Below are 14,647 nucleotides of genomic sequence, written 5' to 3'. Positions count from 1 at the left end.
GATGGTTTATATGACCATTTTTATGGTTTAATTCCTCATTATCTTTGTCATGCATTACGTTAAGTGAAAGAGAGTTAAAGGAAACAAGTGAGCTAGAGCAGAATCAAAGGTGAGCTACAGTTCAGATAAGGAATACAACAAGGGTGATAACAGGAGACAGGAAAAATTGGCACACTGGCAGCAAATCAGTTGTGTGTTTTGCCACAATGAATAAGGAAATACGAAGGTTGGACTTTACAGCATTATTCAATTCAGAAATAGGTAAAAGCTATGTATACGTCCATCTCTTTACATTTACATTGACAAAGATTCCTGTCTTTGTAGATGTAGTGTTTTGACATATTTATTGACATGCAACATACTTACCAGAAATTCTTTATTTATGCCTAACTGCTAAAGAAATTAAAGTCCTATTTGCATAATTACAGTAAGAGTGAATTCTTTATGTAAACAGGCAGAGCAAAATGGTTAGTCTGGTCTGAATAACAAACCTTCGGTCTGAAAGTATTTGATGAGTAGTAATATACGAGTATCCCCAGTCTTTAACTTGCTAAACTAGACATCGAAGATACTTTGTTAGTAAGCAACTACTTTATTTTCCATTAAACCATTTGCCTTAATTGCACAATTTTGTGCCTTACAAAGCTTATACAGGAATGAAAAGCAACATTTATTAATAGATATGTGGCAAAAGGCCAAAATTTGTTGAACTATGTCTGACAATTGAGCATTAATTGAAAATTTCCCAGTCATTATCACTTGTGAAGAAATATCTGACTTATTGACAACCATCTGTTTCTTAATACCTGTCTACTCCAAGTACATGAGACCCCTGAATTTACATGTATTTTCAAGCAATAGCTGTTGCAAATAGAAGATGACAAACTGCCATTTGTTTTTTCACTTGCATTCATCATTGGAGCTTGCAATACTCACAGAGAATTTTGATCCTTTCTGTGACTCATACCTCCAAGATGGAAGGTTCACTGCTAGCATCAGGGCATGGTAGTCCAGTAAGAGCCCACTACCAAGGAGCTAGTGATGCTGGTTGTAAAGGAATTAAGGAATCAAACTGCAGTGCAGTATTCTTACCCTGTCCTTAGCTTGCAGGCAGTACCTTAATGGAATGAAGAAAAGTGACAGAGACAGATGAGAACTCAATGTGACAACTGCTTTTAGAGGCAAGCTGAGCCAAAACAATTTGATGTAAGCAATATTATGATCAATAACACCTCCGAGGCTTGCTCGTTCCATTATGTACAAGTCTGTGTGGCTCTTTTTTTTTTGTTCCTTTTTACCATTTTTTGCAATTAAAAATATTTCAGACCACTGACAGTGAACAATTTCTACTGCAGTCATTTTTGGAACAAACTTTCACTGCCACCCTGGTGCAGCTTTTGTTCGCGCTCTGTAAAGTTTAATGGTAAAGCAAGACATTTAAGATGTTCTCATTTGCAATAAACACTGGCTAGTCCAGTTCACTAAAGGCTATTAGTACAGTGAAAAAGATAATGGAATTTCCTGGATGCTTCAGGGAAAGAATAGGTACAGTAAAAGTATTTATTGAAAAAAAAAAAAGTTTTGTGTAGTGTTCCCAAAGTCACTGGATCAAACTGTAGCTTTGAAAACTGAACAAATTATATCAGCATCTAACAATGTAACAGAAACTGTCATGCAATGTCACATTGCAAAATGCAAACTGTAACCTATTTGGCTACCATCCCTACAGAATACATCTTTTCAACATCACTGTTTTAGCACAGCTCCTTTTTTATCAAATGTCAGCTTAAACATAGTGCTGCTTATTATATTTTAGGTACATCAGCAGTTTTAGTAAAGTCAAAACAATTCAGGAAAACAATATAATTCCGGCAAATCTAGGGGGACACATCCTATTTTTTATGAAGTCAACTGTTTACCATAACACAGAATGTAATTTTAAATTTTATGTTCTCTAAAATATAGAAAAAAGTATCTTTAAAATGAAAATTTTCTTAATTAGGTAAATCTTCCTCTATGTCCATTGAAAGAACATCTTGTTGAGAGTGAGAAGCACTTGACAAGCATTTCAATTGTTGTACCATCTACACAATTGACTAAAACCACCTGATGTTATAGAAAGAGTTCTACATAAAGATTTTGTACATAATGTCTCCTTTATCTTTCTTTAAATGAGCTGGGAATTCTTGCTTTATGTTATCAACCATGGTTGATTAGACACACAGTTTTCTGATCTGCTTTAAATGCATTCAGTTTCACACTCGTAAATTAATAATAGAATTGCTATATTCTTTCTCACTATGTAGCCCAGTTATTGGATCGTGTAGTGAAATAACCCTACTGAGATTACTCAATTTGATAATCTATTTTAGGCTTAGATAAGTAATGGAATGTTTTAATGGAGATCAATAATTAACATGTTTACATTTGACCTGTGCATACCAATTGATAAAGATACAGCAAAGCAAAGCAAACTTAAAGTTCTAGATCTGGAGGGGAAGAAGCAAAAATGCATAAGTCTAAAAATGGCATAAATTGATTAGAGATTTTTTTTTTTTTTCTGGCTTTATAAGTCTTTGTAAGGACAAAAGAAATCATTACTTTTTTATCTTAAGACTGCATTTTAAATGACAATGAGCAGTCAATGAAATCAGTGAAATTGCTGAAGCTGAAGTCCATGCCAGGCTAGAAGCTTGCATTCTAATGCAGTCTATAAGATCTTTAAACCAGAGACATTGTCATAGCTCTAGTCTGAAAATAACATCCACAACAGCTGACCTATAGATCTGGGTCAATAATAATCTATCCAAGTTTCTGTGCTGATCTTCATCAACAATTATTTTATCTTAAAAATAAAGAAACTTGATGGCTCTTCTCAATTCCCTATGGAAAGAGGCAGGAATACTTGATTTATTTTAATTATTAAGGAATAATTCGTATGAAGAATAGTGCAATTCTGAAAAAAGCAACAGCACCCTGTATATGACATCTTTGTCTCTTAGATTTCCTGCTTGGAGGATATGTAGATTGCTGATGTCTTCATTCTTTAATGGACAGGAAAATATAAACCGATTTTTTCCTCTCTTTAGCCTCCCTGAAGAATCTAGAGCCATTTGGGTTAAATACCAAGATAAAAATTCTACCACTGGCAGTGCTTACTGTCTCTGTTTCAGCCCATGACAAGACTGATATGTTCTTCTCATTGACAGATTTCAAAATGTATTTGAGAAGGAAGAATAATTCACTTGAAATATTTTAATATGGTCCTTCAGGAGAAATGAAAATCAATATTCTGCACATATTTATGCATATTTACATGAGCTATATGGAAAAAAAAGATTTTTTATAACTTCAGATGACACAAAGTCCTTGACATATTAATGATAAGTGGAGGCTATTTTACAAAGAAATTAAGACTCTTAGGTAAACTAGGTACACTTGAGAAACATATATGCTTATATCGTTTGCTATATCCTATATGTATAAAACAAGAATACATGAAAAGTGGAGAAACACAGTGAGTACTCTAAACTGTCTCGGCAGGATTTAAGAGAGGACAAGCAGATGATTTTTGCATATGATATAATGAACTAATTAAAAAACCAACTTTTCTCAGGTGCACCTGAGTAAAGGGAAGATCTGCTAAAATTCCAGAGGAAATATGACCTGTATAAACCTATTTGCAAGATCATTTATACAACAGTATGGTACGTTCTGCAGCTGCACCTGCCCAAGGGGATGATCCAAGGAACAGAAACTTGTTACATAGTGAAATACTCAGAAAACTCATCCTAATTCCTCTAAAGAGAAAATCAGAAAGATTTTGATGTACAGGTACATGTTTTAGCACAAATATTACTAAAAAAAGTTCCTTTAAACATGGTGATAAATTCATAAGAACAAATAAGTACAAGCTGAAATTGGGAAAACTGGAGATAAAATAAAGTCATCCTTCTTTTGACAAGGATAATTCCATCCCATTTTGACATCAGCATCAGTGGGCTTTGATTTCCATTTGATTGATTTCTTCCAAAACTTTTGAAAAGTGTTAACAGGTTTATCCTTGTTTCTTTCCTTTTAAATATGCGCTAGTGAGTTGCAAAAATTATATTTACTTACACAGATATATATCCAATACTATACTCAATTGTTTCTGCCACAGAATGTAGTTTTGATTTTAATAGTTAAAAAATTTCTCATCTAGAATACTTTGGGTTGCATGATTACATTGTAATTTCTGTGATTACACATCTCTGTTATTTTTTCTTTAATTGACCGATGTCACATTTATCAGCTAGGCTCTAAAGAGCATCTTGTCCTACAGGAAATGCCAGGCCCTTCAAGAAGTAGCCACAAATGTCACACTTCAAATTTGGTTCTCAGTATGAACTTTTCTGCAGCTCGGAATTGTTTGGAAAATGATGTGGTTTAATTCACCATTAGCAAAAATATCACTCTGAAGCAAGCAAATTATCAATCAAGATGACAGAAGATGGCTCTTGTATAGGACACAACGTAGTCTGGAAGAGGCAAAATACTATTTACATACATAAATACAAATTTTAGGAAGGGTCTGATGCCAAACCAATGATAAACGTGGTTTAGTACAATTCCCCCTTTTCTCCCCAAAACAGTCAGCTCACAATCAAAACAGAGAGATTCTGAAAGAGAGAGTGGGGTCCTCCTGCCATGGACAGGTTGGAAATTGCAGCAGCCAACATCCTATCCCAGTCATCTCAGATTCTCAATGACTACAAACAGCTTATCTGGAGAATTTACAGCTCTTAATTCCCAACAGGATGGAAAGCTGAGTGAGTAAACGGCAATGATATAAACACAATACTTCTCCCAGGAATCATCATGAAGTCTGACCCTAATGAATCATTTATGAAATGGTGGATATTAAATACTCTCCAGTGGTGCCTGTGAAACATGTAACATATGCCTAAACCAAACACGGATTTCTAATCAGAAGGATTTTAAATTTCAAATGTCTTATCATTTTGTGACACTCCACATGTTGGCAACAATCACAGCTGTACAGTTTCTCCCATCGAAAAACACAATTATAGAGAACATGATACAGTGTCTTTAAATGTAACTACTATTTGTTCAAAAGAGTGATGGAGACGTTTGACTTTCTCCTCTCATGATCAGGATTGGCTTCTGATGCAGTCCTGAATGAGTTGATATCTTGCCGCACAGTAGAATGGGCTTTACTATTAGGTTCATAGTATGAACAACACTAATATGAACACCAGTTCGCTGTTCACTAGTTCAACAGCAGATTTTGAAAGATCACTCATTTTCCTAGAAAAAGATTTGTAAAGGCCTGGAATGACTCTTTGTCTGACCAATATAAACCATGAAGGAAGAATATAATATTTTAAGTCAACAACAAGTACTCCATATTGATGTGCCCTTCTAAGTAATTTCCCTTGAGATATTAAAAAAAAAACCCAACACCTCATACAAATTAAAAAAAACAAACCAAATGAAACAAAAACAAAACAACAACAACAAAAAAAAAAAAAACCCCACAAATTGCTGGGGAAATGGAATAAGTAAATGAGTCCTTCATTTGAAAGGGAGAACAGTTGTGTACAGGATGTAGAACATGCAGTGCTGTATTGTAGCTCAGTTGCATAAATATTAATTTTCTTCCTATTATCTTCAAATAAGATTATCTATCTACTTAATATAACCCTTTTAAAGATTTGGATGTAAAATAAATGGAACAATGTTTGGACAAAAATCTTTGACCTATCTCCACCTGTATCACTGTGACATTTACCTATGCTACTCCATCATTAGCTGTCTTCAGAATTGTCAGTAAATTACAGAAATGGGTATAGTGCTTGAAGGCAAAGAAAAATGGGAGAACAATGCTCGGTTTACTTATCTTAATACTCTTCTTGCTGTTGGCTCTAGGAAAAATAACCCCTTTTGGTTTGCCTTATGGTGTAGCCTAGATCTATTTCTCAGGCCATTTCCAATGTAAGTACTTTCAGCTGTGCCTTGAAATCATGATGATTTTTTCTTTGTTCTTTTTTTCCCCACCTAAATATAATGATAAAGAACAACATGTGTGACTAAATGTTGCTATTTCTTAATACAGCTAATAAGAGATTATGCATTTGTAAGGGGTTTTTTTAATATTCTTTTGTTCACATGTGTCAGAAAACAACAAAAATAGTTCTTCTAAATTATTTTGCTGATGTTATTTTATTATTTAGCTTTACTTGAAAATTCCATCTTTTGCACTAGTCACCAAAAAAATGGGTAAGTCCTTTTTTTAAAAGCTGTATCCTGTTTATTAATGTAGCATATTTTAAAGCTTGAAAATTTTGTAGAAGTCTACCCTAACTAAATATTTCACACTAATTATCTCTTTTCATTAGTATTATTCCTTTTTGTGTTGCTATAGCTTCTTCCCATTTTACAACGCATGATGCCAGTACATAGCTCACAGCAACTTTCCTGATCAAGTTGAATTCTGAAAGTCCTTCTCATGGTGAACAGGCCTAGTTTATAGAACTTAGAAATCCTACCTGCAGGGCAACTTAGCTGTCATTCATTTACTAGTACAGATATTTTTTAGGAGTTATGTAAAGGTTTGTTTGCATGTGACAATACTGGCACTTTAGCTTTGTTGATTTTGGTTTTAATTTTAGTTAATAACAGGTAACATCTATTAAAAAATGCTAAAATAATATATACATATATTTTAAATGTTAAGTTTTTCTTTCATTACATGTCAGAGAATTAAAAGCGCCTATTGTGCAGATTTTTTGAAAATGTGCTGGGGAGACATGAAGACGGGCAGAGATGTGTGAAGAAACCAGTACAATTGGAGGTACAACTGGAAATGAGACAAGTTTACCTCTAAGTAAGTCGGAAATAAAACAGATACGGTTTTATGTTTTGTTATGGTTCACAAAAAGATCAGTGTGAACTCTGACATTTTGATGAGGGTGAATGCTTTAAAAGGATGAATTAGGCAGGTCTCAGACTGTGATTTGCTGTGGCACATTCAGAAAAGGATTAAAGATTTCATAATTTCAGCCATATCTCACAAAAAACAAACGAACAAAAACCCCAAAAACCAACCAACCAACCAAAAAAACAAACAAAAAACCAAAAAGAAAGCACAAACAAACAAAACGCAAATAAACCTGCTACACCTGTGCACCTGTGTAAGTACATTTCTTTTTCCATGACAGAGACCATAGAAGCTGCCACAGAACCACTATAGAACTGCTAAGGGGAAATCAGCTTTTTCCTATGGAAAAAACTTATGTTATACAGCATGCAGATTAGCTGAAAACCTGGTAGATGAGTTATACATAATATGGTGCCTGAAGAATTTATCTTTAAAAAAGACAGCCTGAATACATAAACCTGTGATTGATATCAAAATTTTCGTTAGGCATCAGTCTTCTCTGAATTTTAAACAGAAAATAAACCAACAAATTGCTTAGAAAACAGCTAGAAATGAATTATGGGGTAACATCACAGATCACGAAAAATAACCACTTGCTATGTTTTGTGAAAACAAAAGAAAAAAAATTGATAGCAGGAATTAATAAAATAGATAAAGGAAACAGATGTGAAACGTTGGTGAGAACAAGAAAAAGTTCAATCACATTTATTTTTTTATACAGAAACAAGCATTAATTTGTCTTTTGCATTGAAATGGCTATAGCATGCCAGTTTTTGCCACTCTTATAACAACTAAATGAGAATGTCAACCGTTTGAAGATGAATCATCTTTTTCCAGGAACAAAGTGATTGGATGGTTTGAAATTTCTAATGACATATTTGTTACACACTGATTTGGCAGAGACTCTAGTTTATCAGTAATTGCATTGTGAAAGCACTAAATCTAAACAGTAGCTACTAAACAGCACTCCCAAATAATTCTCCAGTCGAAGGATTTAATTTCTGTGCTATGGTACTCTTTCTGAGCTAAATCTTTTGATGTGAGATAAAGTGTTGCTTTGAGGACTGTTTTCCCAAGGTTGTCTTTTTAATTAATTCACTGTTGCCATCTTCACCTCCTCCCTGCACCCCTGCCAGGTTTGCTACCACATGGAGTCTCCCCTCTTGCCCCCTGGGTTTAAGGAGTGAAACTTCTTTTTTTATTGCCTTTTCCTGGTGGTCCTAGAATGGTGCTCACTGTCAATTCACTGTTTATATGTGATATATCATTAGCATTGCTGTGCCTTGCTGAAAAGAATTACCTGACTGGATCCTGAGGCAGTGGTCTGTCTTAAACAACAGTGTCACTGTGAGCTACCTGTCCTGTTCATAAACAAACCAACCTACCCAGAAAGCACTGAATTGCATTTTCATTTTTGTTCTTACATGTTTGCTGGTCATACAATAGCTCTTTATAATTGAGCTGGCCAACTAGATACGCTATATACTCAGGCAGTGTTTGTTGTGTTCTTTTCTCCAAAGACTTCAAATTTGCTGATTTGTTTACACAGCTTGGGCTACATAAGTAGTCAGATTATGCACACAACATTATTTCTGACCCTTTATTTCCCTTTAATCCTAAAATACAATTTGTCTTCTGAGTGTCCTGATAGATGGAGGAGGAGAAGAGAAAACATTAAAAAAAAAAAAAAAAAGAGGTACCTAGACAATTTAGAAAGACATTTAATTTTCTGTCTTCTTATGAATGTAAAAAACCTATAGCTTTAAAGACAATCTAGTATTTAGGGACATAATTTTTTTTTCTGAAAAGAGAGATGATAAAGAGAGAGACAATCAGCTGTTTAAGACATTTTGTATTGATCTTTGTCTTATTTCTACATATGAGAGGATGTTTCAGATCAAAATATGAGTGGTCAGCAATTTTTGTCTCTTTTTCAGAAGCTGCAGAGTGCAAGACAATTTTTCTCCCTCATCTTTTCTCTATGTATAAAACTCTGGGCTAGATTTTTAGTAGATATAGATAAGCATAAATGCCCTAAATTTTGATGTAGAGCACAGTATTTCTGAATCTGAACCAGTATTTTTGTGTTTGCCCTGCCCCATAAACTATTCCTAAAAACTTAATTTTCCATAGGATTTCAGCAAGTCCAAAAGAACTATATTGAGTCTTGATTATTTATTCCATTTCTTTCAGAAATACTTATGCATATTTAAGAATTTTACTTGGGAAAATTGTAAGTAATGAATATGAACAAACAAAATGATAAACTATTATGGTAGCAATGTTCTCATTTTAATGCTAACAAATGGATTTGAGGTAGAAGTAATTTTATTGTGTAAAATCCAACAGGATGAACAAGTATATTTTAAATATAGTTTACAAACAATTACATGCACACAAAAAGTACATTCATATGTTTCTCAGTTGATCAAGAAGGATATCTATTACACTAATGCTATTTCTTAATAATGATATTCCAGTCAAATTTCACTTTGCTTGGCACTTGGTACAAATCTGGAAAAAAAGACAGCTCCCAACAAAAAACTTTAATAGTTAGAAATTCAGTATTATAGGTTAAGGTTTATAAGTTATTCAATATAATTCCTGGCTTTTAAAAGCTGTTATCAAACTTCAGATTACCATGGAAATTAATTTTTAGCTTTACTTATTTTCTTACTAGGAACATTAATCTGTCTTGTAAGCAATCATATGTTCATGCAGTAGAGGTTAGTAAACTCACCCTGCAACTTCTTTCTTTGGATGTGACACTCAGTTAGTATAACTTCTGAAACATATATGTGGTTTTTACAGTATGAAAAGAAGTATGTCCTGTCAAAATATATTTTTTTGCACCTCCTAACCTTATTCTTTCATTTTGGGATAACTACATGTATTCAATTTAAAAAATAAGAAATATGTATATATATATATATATATAGACGTGCATACATACATATGTACATATATGTACATGTATATATAGTGTAAAAGTCACAGCGTTTCATGTTGAAAAAAGATTTCACATAAAAAAAAAAGTATTGCTTCAAGGGTTTTACAGCTCTAATTTTTACTCCATATTAGTTACACCCATTATACTGTTTCTTTCAGAGCTGCCACCTGCAGCAGTTTACATCAATTGTTATGTAATTAATGTGTCAAACTTGGCCTTCAGGATTACAGAGAGATTTACCTATTCACACTCTACTTGCTTTGCAAAATGGAGTACTTTGAACCTGAAATGAGCTACCAGATTTAAGCATTCTGGGCTTAATGAGTGAAAAGCTACCTCTGAAATGAATCCTAACAAACTGGTTCCAAAAGTCATGAAATAAATTAAATAAAACCTGTAATTCGGAACAACTATGTGTGATTATAAATCATACAGCACCCTATGAAATTTTGTTATTTCTAGACAGGGCATCTTCAGAAAAACATGAGTGGTGAGAAAACTCACTAGTGACACAAAGTCAGAAGTTTATTGTTGGCTAGTCAGTGTTGTAAACTTTATTTTTCCTCCCTATTCCCACAATGATTTCAATTAATAAGACCAATACATTTTGTATTCTTTAATTTTGGAAATTAAGGCTTTAGTAAAATATTGAATAAACTAGATTTTTTTTTTGTTATTGTGACTCAGAAATCACTTGAACCTTTTCATGCTTTTTTGCACAAAGAACAAACAAAATAGTGAATTCATCTTTATGAGACTGTGAAGACAATCCACTTAAAATAAATAGAGCAATTTCATTTCTCTTTTACATTTAAATGCAGAATGGGTTGGATCCAATACTACCATTTCACTTAATTCTCTGCTTCTCATCGCTTTAACTACAAAAAATCTATATAGCGTAGGTGTGTGTGTAAAGTAACACATTCACTGCTTAAATTACACCTGAAGGCAGAAAATTACACCAGAATGCAATAAATGATTCCATCAAAGAAAGGTGCATAGAAAGCGAACTTATCCCCACACATCAACATGAGTTCTCTCAGCTGTAGTTAGACCTTCAAACTAGTTTTCTATTGTGTAATTTTTATGTAATTAAAAATAACTGACAGTATCTAGTACACATATTAGAGAGCTACAATAATAACATGAGTGAGCAGAGCATTGCAATTTTTTTTCCTCTCTCAAGACTTGGATGTCTGTGTGTGTATGGGAGATGCTACTTTATCCCAACATCACTTTCTACTTCCCTGAGTGGATGTAACTTAGCCCTAAAGTCCTAGACAAGGCTGTATAAGGTAGAAAGGATCTCTGTCCTTGGCCTATAGGTAAATGGATGAAAAATAGATATGCTGGTCTTTTGAGGGAATGTAATACTAACATTTAAAAACATATATGAGTCACACAACAACCATGATTGGAATCAGATGATATTCAAGAGTTTAACAAGAACTCAAGGAAAGAAAAAAATGAATGCTAATCATGATGTATAAACTCTCTGTGAAAATTACCTGATACCTCTGGACTGAAGGGAGACAAATGTGAATGGTAGTTTTTACAAAAGGTTTCAAAAAGATTTAAGGAACTTCAGACTTGTTAATAGGCATTTTAAAAGATAAAGAAAAAATAATAATTTTTAAAAATTGTGTACATCTGGGTGAATGCTATACTTGGGAAGGGACAACAGTCCTTTCTTTTACAGAAGCTGATGTTGCAAAATTTGTCACCTAACTTTTCAGCACATTTGGATGAGAGTGACCAAGTTCTAGACTTCCAAAGGACTTTTGATAAATATCCTTACCTCAGGCTTTTAAGAAAAATAAGCAGCCATTGCATTTAAAAATATTAATTTAGACCGTAGGTGTAAAGAGCTATTTCACATAATGGAGGAGTGGTGGTAGGGTTTGTCATCAATGGAATCCCTCCAGAGCCTCTGCTAGAACTAGTTCTGCCCCCTGTGTTGTCTGACATCCTCATCAATAATAAGGCAAGGGTAAGAGGCAAGCAGCAAGGTGAGATGGTTTGCTGATGGAGATATTTAAGAGAACAAGGAAAACTGCAGAGGATTGTTGAAGGCTCTTAGGGGCCCAAACAACAGAATGACAAAATGAGACATGGAAAACATTATACATTAATAAAGGTGTACATGACGAAAAATAAATCTACTTCCACAAATAAAACAATGAACTCTAGTTTAACATAAGGAGGATCAGGTTGGTGTTCAGAGAATTTCATCAGAAGATGTACAAAAACAGCAAAGCACTGATAGGAATGGGGAGCAAAAGAGGAGAGGAAAAATCTAAGAGAGAAAACCATTTTGCCATGGTATAAATCTGTATTCTCCCACATCCCATTAAAAAAAAACAAAAAACAAAAAACAAACAACAAAAAAACCCCCAACCAAACAAAAAACTCCTATTGTTTATGTCCAGTAAAGGTAGTTGCAGCCAGACTCAAAATAAGTAAGTCATTGTTCAACAGCACTCTTTGCTAAAGACAACTGTGAATGGAAAATGGTATATCATATATATTCAAAGGTTACTAGGCAGGCAACTCACTCAACAGCATCTCCTGCTATCCAAAAACATTAGAGAATGGAAAAGTACCCCCTTTTCTTCTTCTCCCTGATGCATCCTTATCTGAAAGTCATCATATTTTTAGACCCTTAACTGAGGTACTGCAGCTCATGGAAATGACATCATCTGAGAATTGCTTCTATATTTACCCTATGCCTTTTTGCCATGTGTTGGGACTTGTGGTATCTGGGACACCATACAGGAGAGTAAAAGTCACACTAACCTTGCAAATGTTCAGAGGAATTTGTTTGCTGCTAGGATAGATTTGATTTGTAATTTTAAAAAAATCCAAACCAAAAAACAATCAAAAAAACCCATAGCATAAAACAATTGTTGTATACCAGCCCAGTTTGTTTGTTTGTTTATTTATTTATTTTACTAAAGTATTGCATATACAAAACCAGCATGACACATAATTTATCATATATCTTCTTTCAATCTTGAAATAAATTGCAAGGAAGTTATAAAACAATTTAATAGCCTTATTTTGAAATGGTTTGTGCCTCCAAAAAGAAACTGTTAGGATAATAGATGGCCTTATGATTTGTCTTAGAAGAGTATCTTTCATACATTTCTATGTTTCCTGAGATTTTAACAGTCAGCAAGCTCTGCATAAAACATGTGAAGGAAATAACTATGAATGCTTTGCAGTGAAACTAGTTCTGAGTTAACTTTTTCCATTCCAGAAAAAAAAAAAAAAAACAGCGCCTAAAATCCAAAGAAATACTGTTTTGATTCTGAATGCAAAGCACAAGTAAGCTGAAATACAAGTCTCTGGGTGAAGAACACTTAAAAAACATTAGAATCCAATACAAGAGAATAAAAGAAATCAAGGCTTTGAAATTATTGAGTGATTACTGATTGGGTTCTACACTTCTCTGAATTAATTTTCAATGGATTTCCCTGAAGAGTATGTGCGGGATAATTTGAGTTTGTCTCTTGCTTTAGCATCTGCCACATAGCTACCCTGCAAATATATTCTGGTAACTTCTGATTTATATACAGGTCTATTTCAAACACATTCTATCTCTCTTTACCTTTGCCCTTCTAGTTTGGCATCTTCATGCAGACTAAGCTGGAGAAATATTTTGGAAGATTCCATCATACTGTTTTTCCAATTTTAATTTAGAATTTTTATGTGCTTAGGGAAGAAGAAATATTTATTTTTGTGGAATGACTTTTAAAAATGCCTTGCCTCAGTTACAAAAACCAAATCAAACCAAACAAAAAAAAAAAAAAAACAAACACACCAGGCTTTGTCTGGAGTTGTGGAAGGAAAACAGGGTAAAAAGACTCTAATGTGAAATACTGAAAGTGGGGCTGGAGTACAAGAAGAGGGAGAAGAATCAGCTTTACTCTGAGGAATAAACAGCATGATGTTGCCAGCACAGAAAGATATTTCCAATGTAGTCTTAGAGAAGGGAAAAACAACAGTTCTCTAACTGTGTGTATTTGACTGAGGACGGTATTGCACATTGCCTTTTGTTGATTACTTAGCACGTGTAAAAGTAAGGCGATGGCTCTAGGTAATCTTGTTGCATGGCAAGACTGTTATCCATGTCCTCTTACTTCCTTACCAGATAGTTAAGAAAGGAAATAGGGCATATCTTAGAAATATATATAACCAGATACTGAATCAAAACACAGAGAGAATAATCAGTGTGAATAATAGCCTTTGGGTGAAAAACCCAATTCCTCACAATGGTTCACAGATAAGAAACTAGTGGAGTAAGTCTGGTGGATATTACTAATTTAATCAATCTTGGACATGCACAGTTGTGGAAAGGAGATGGAGGAGGAGGAGGAAAGGTCAGGGAATGATTACGTCACCTGTAAATAACAGGAATTCCAGAAAAAAAATATTTGCAAAACCTAGTCTTAAGACCCCTGTGTGAGTTCAGAGCTCGCCTTATCTTTCCTCTCTATCAAGCAATGCCAGACACACAGATACATTCTGCACTGCTATTGTGGCTGCTTAGAGCTGGACTGCCTCTGCCCTGAGGAACCAGCTGTTCAGATGAAACTCGTGTGGCACAGAACCACCTCTCAAAACCACCAGGTGGTGCATAAGCTTTAACATAATGCACAGACAATAATTTCTCCTGTCCGGGGTGTTTATTGTAATGTTAGGGCTCCTCAAACAAAAGAAAGCATTCATTTAACATTCATTGCAACAGGATT

At 34.1% G+C, this 14,647-nt stretch overlaps 1 protein-coding gene across 1 annotated transcript in view; it reads right to left on the bottom strand.

The window, feature by feature from the left end:
• Positions 1-14,647, bottom strand: part of LOC116447857 (cadherin-12) — a 432,700-nt gene that overhangs the window by 328,887 nt on the left and 89,166 nt on the right. The window lies entirely within an intron of this gene.

Source organism: Corvus moneduloides, chromosome 1 (genome assembly GCF_009650955.1).
Source record: "Corvus moneduloides isolate bCorMon1 chromosome 1, bCorMon1.pri, whole genome shotgun sequence".
Taxonomy (NCBI): Eukaryota; Metazoa; Chordata; class Aves; order Passeriformes; family Corvidae; genus Corvus; species Corvus moneduloides.
The sequence above is the reverse complement of the archived record's forward strand: the minus strand, read 5'-3'. Positions and strand labels throughout refer to the sequence as shown.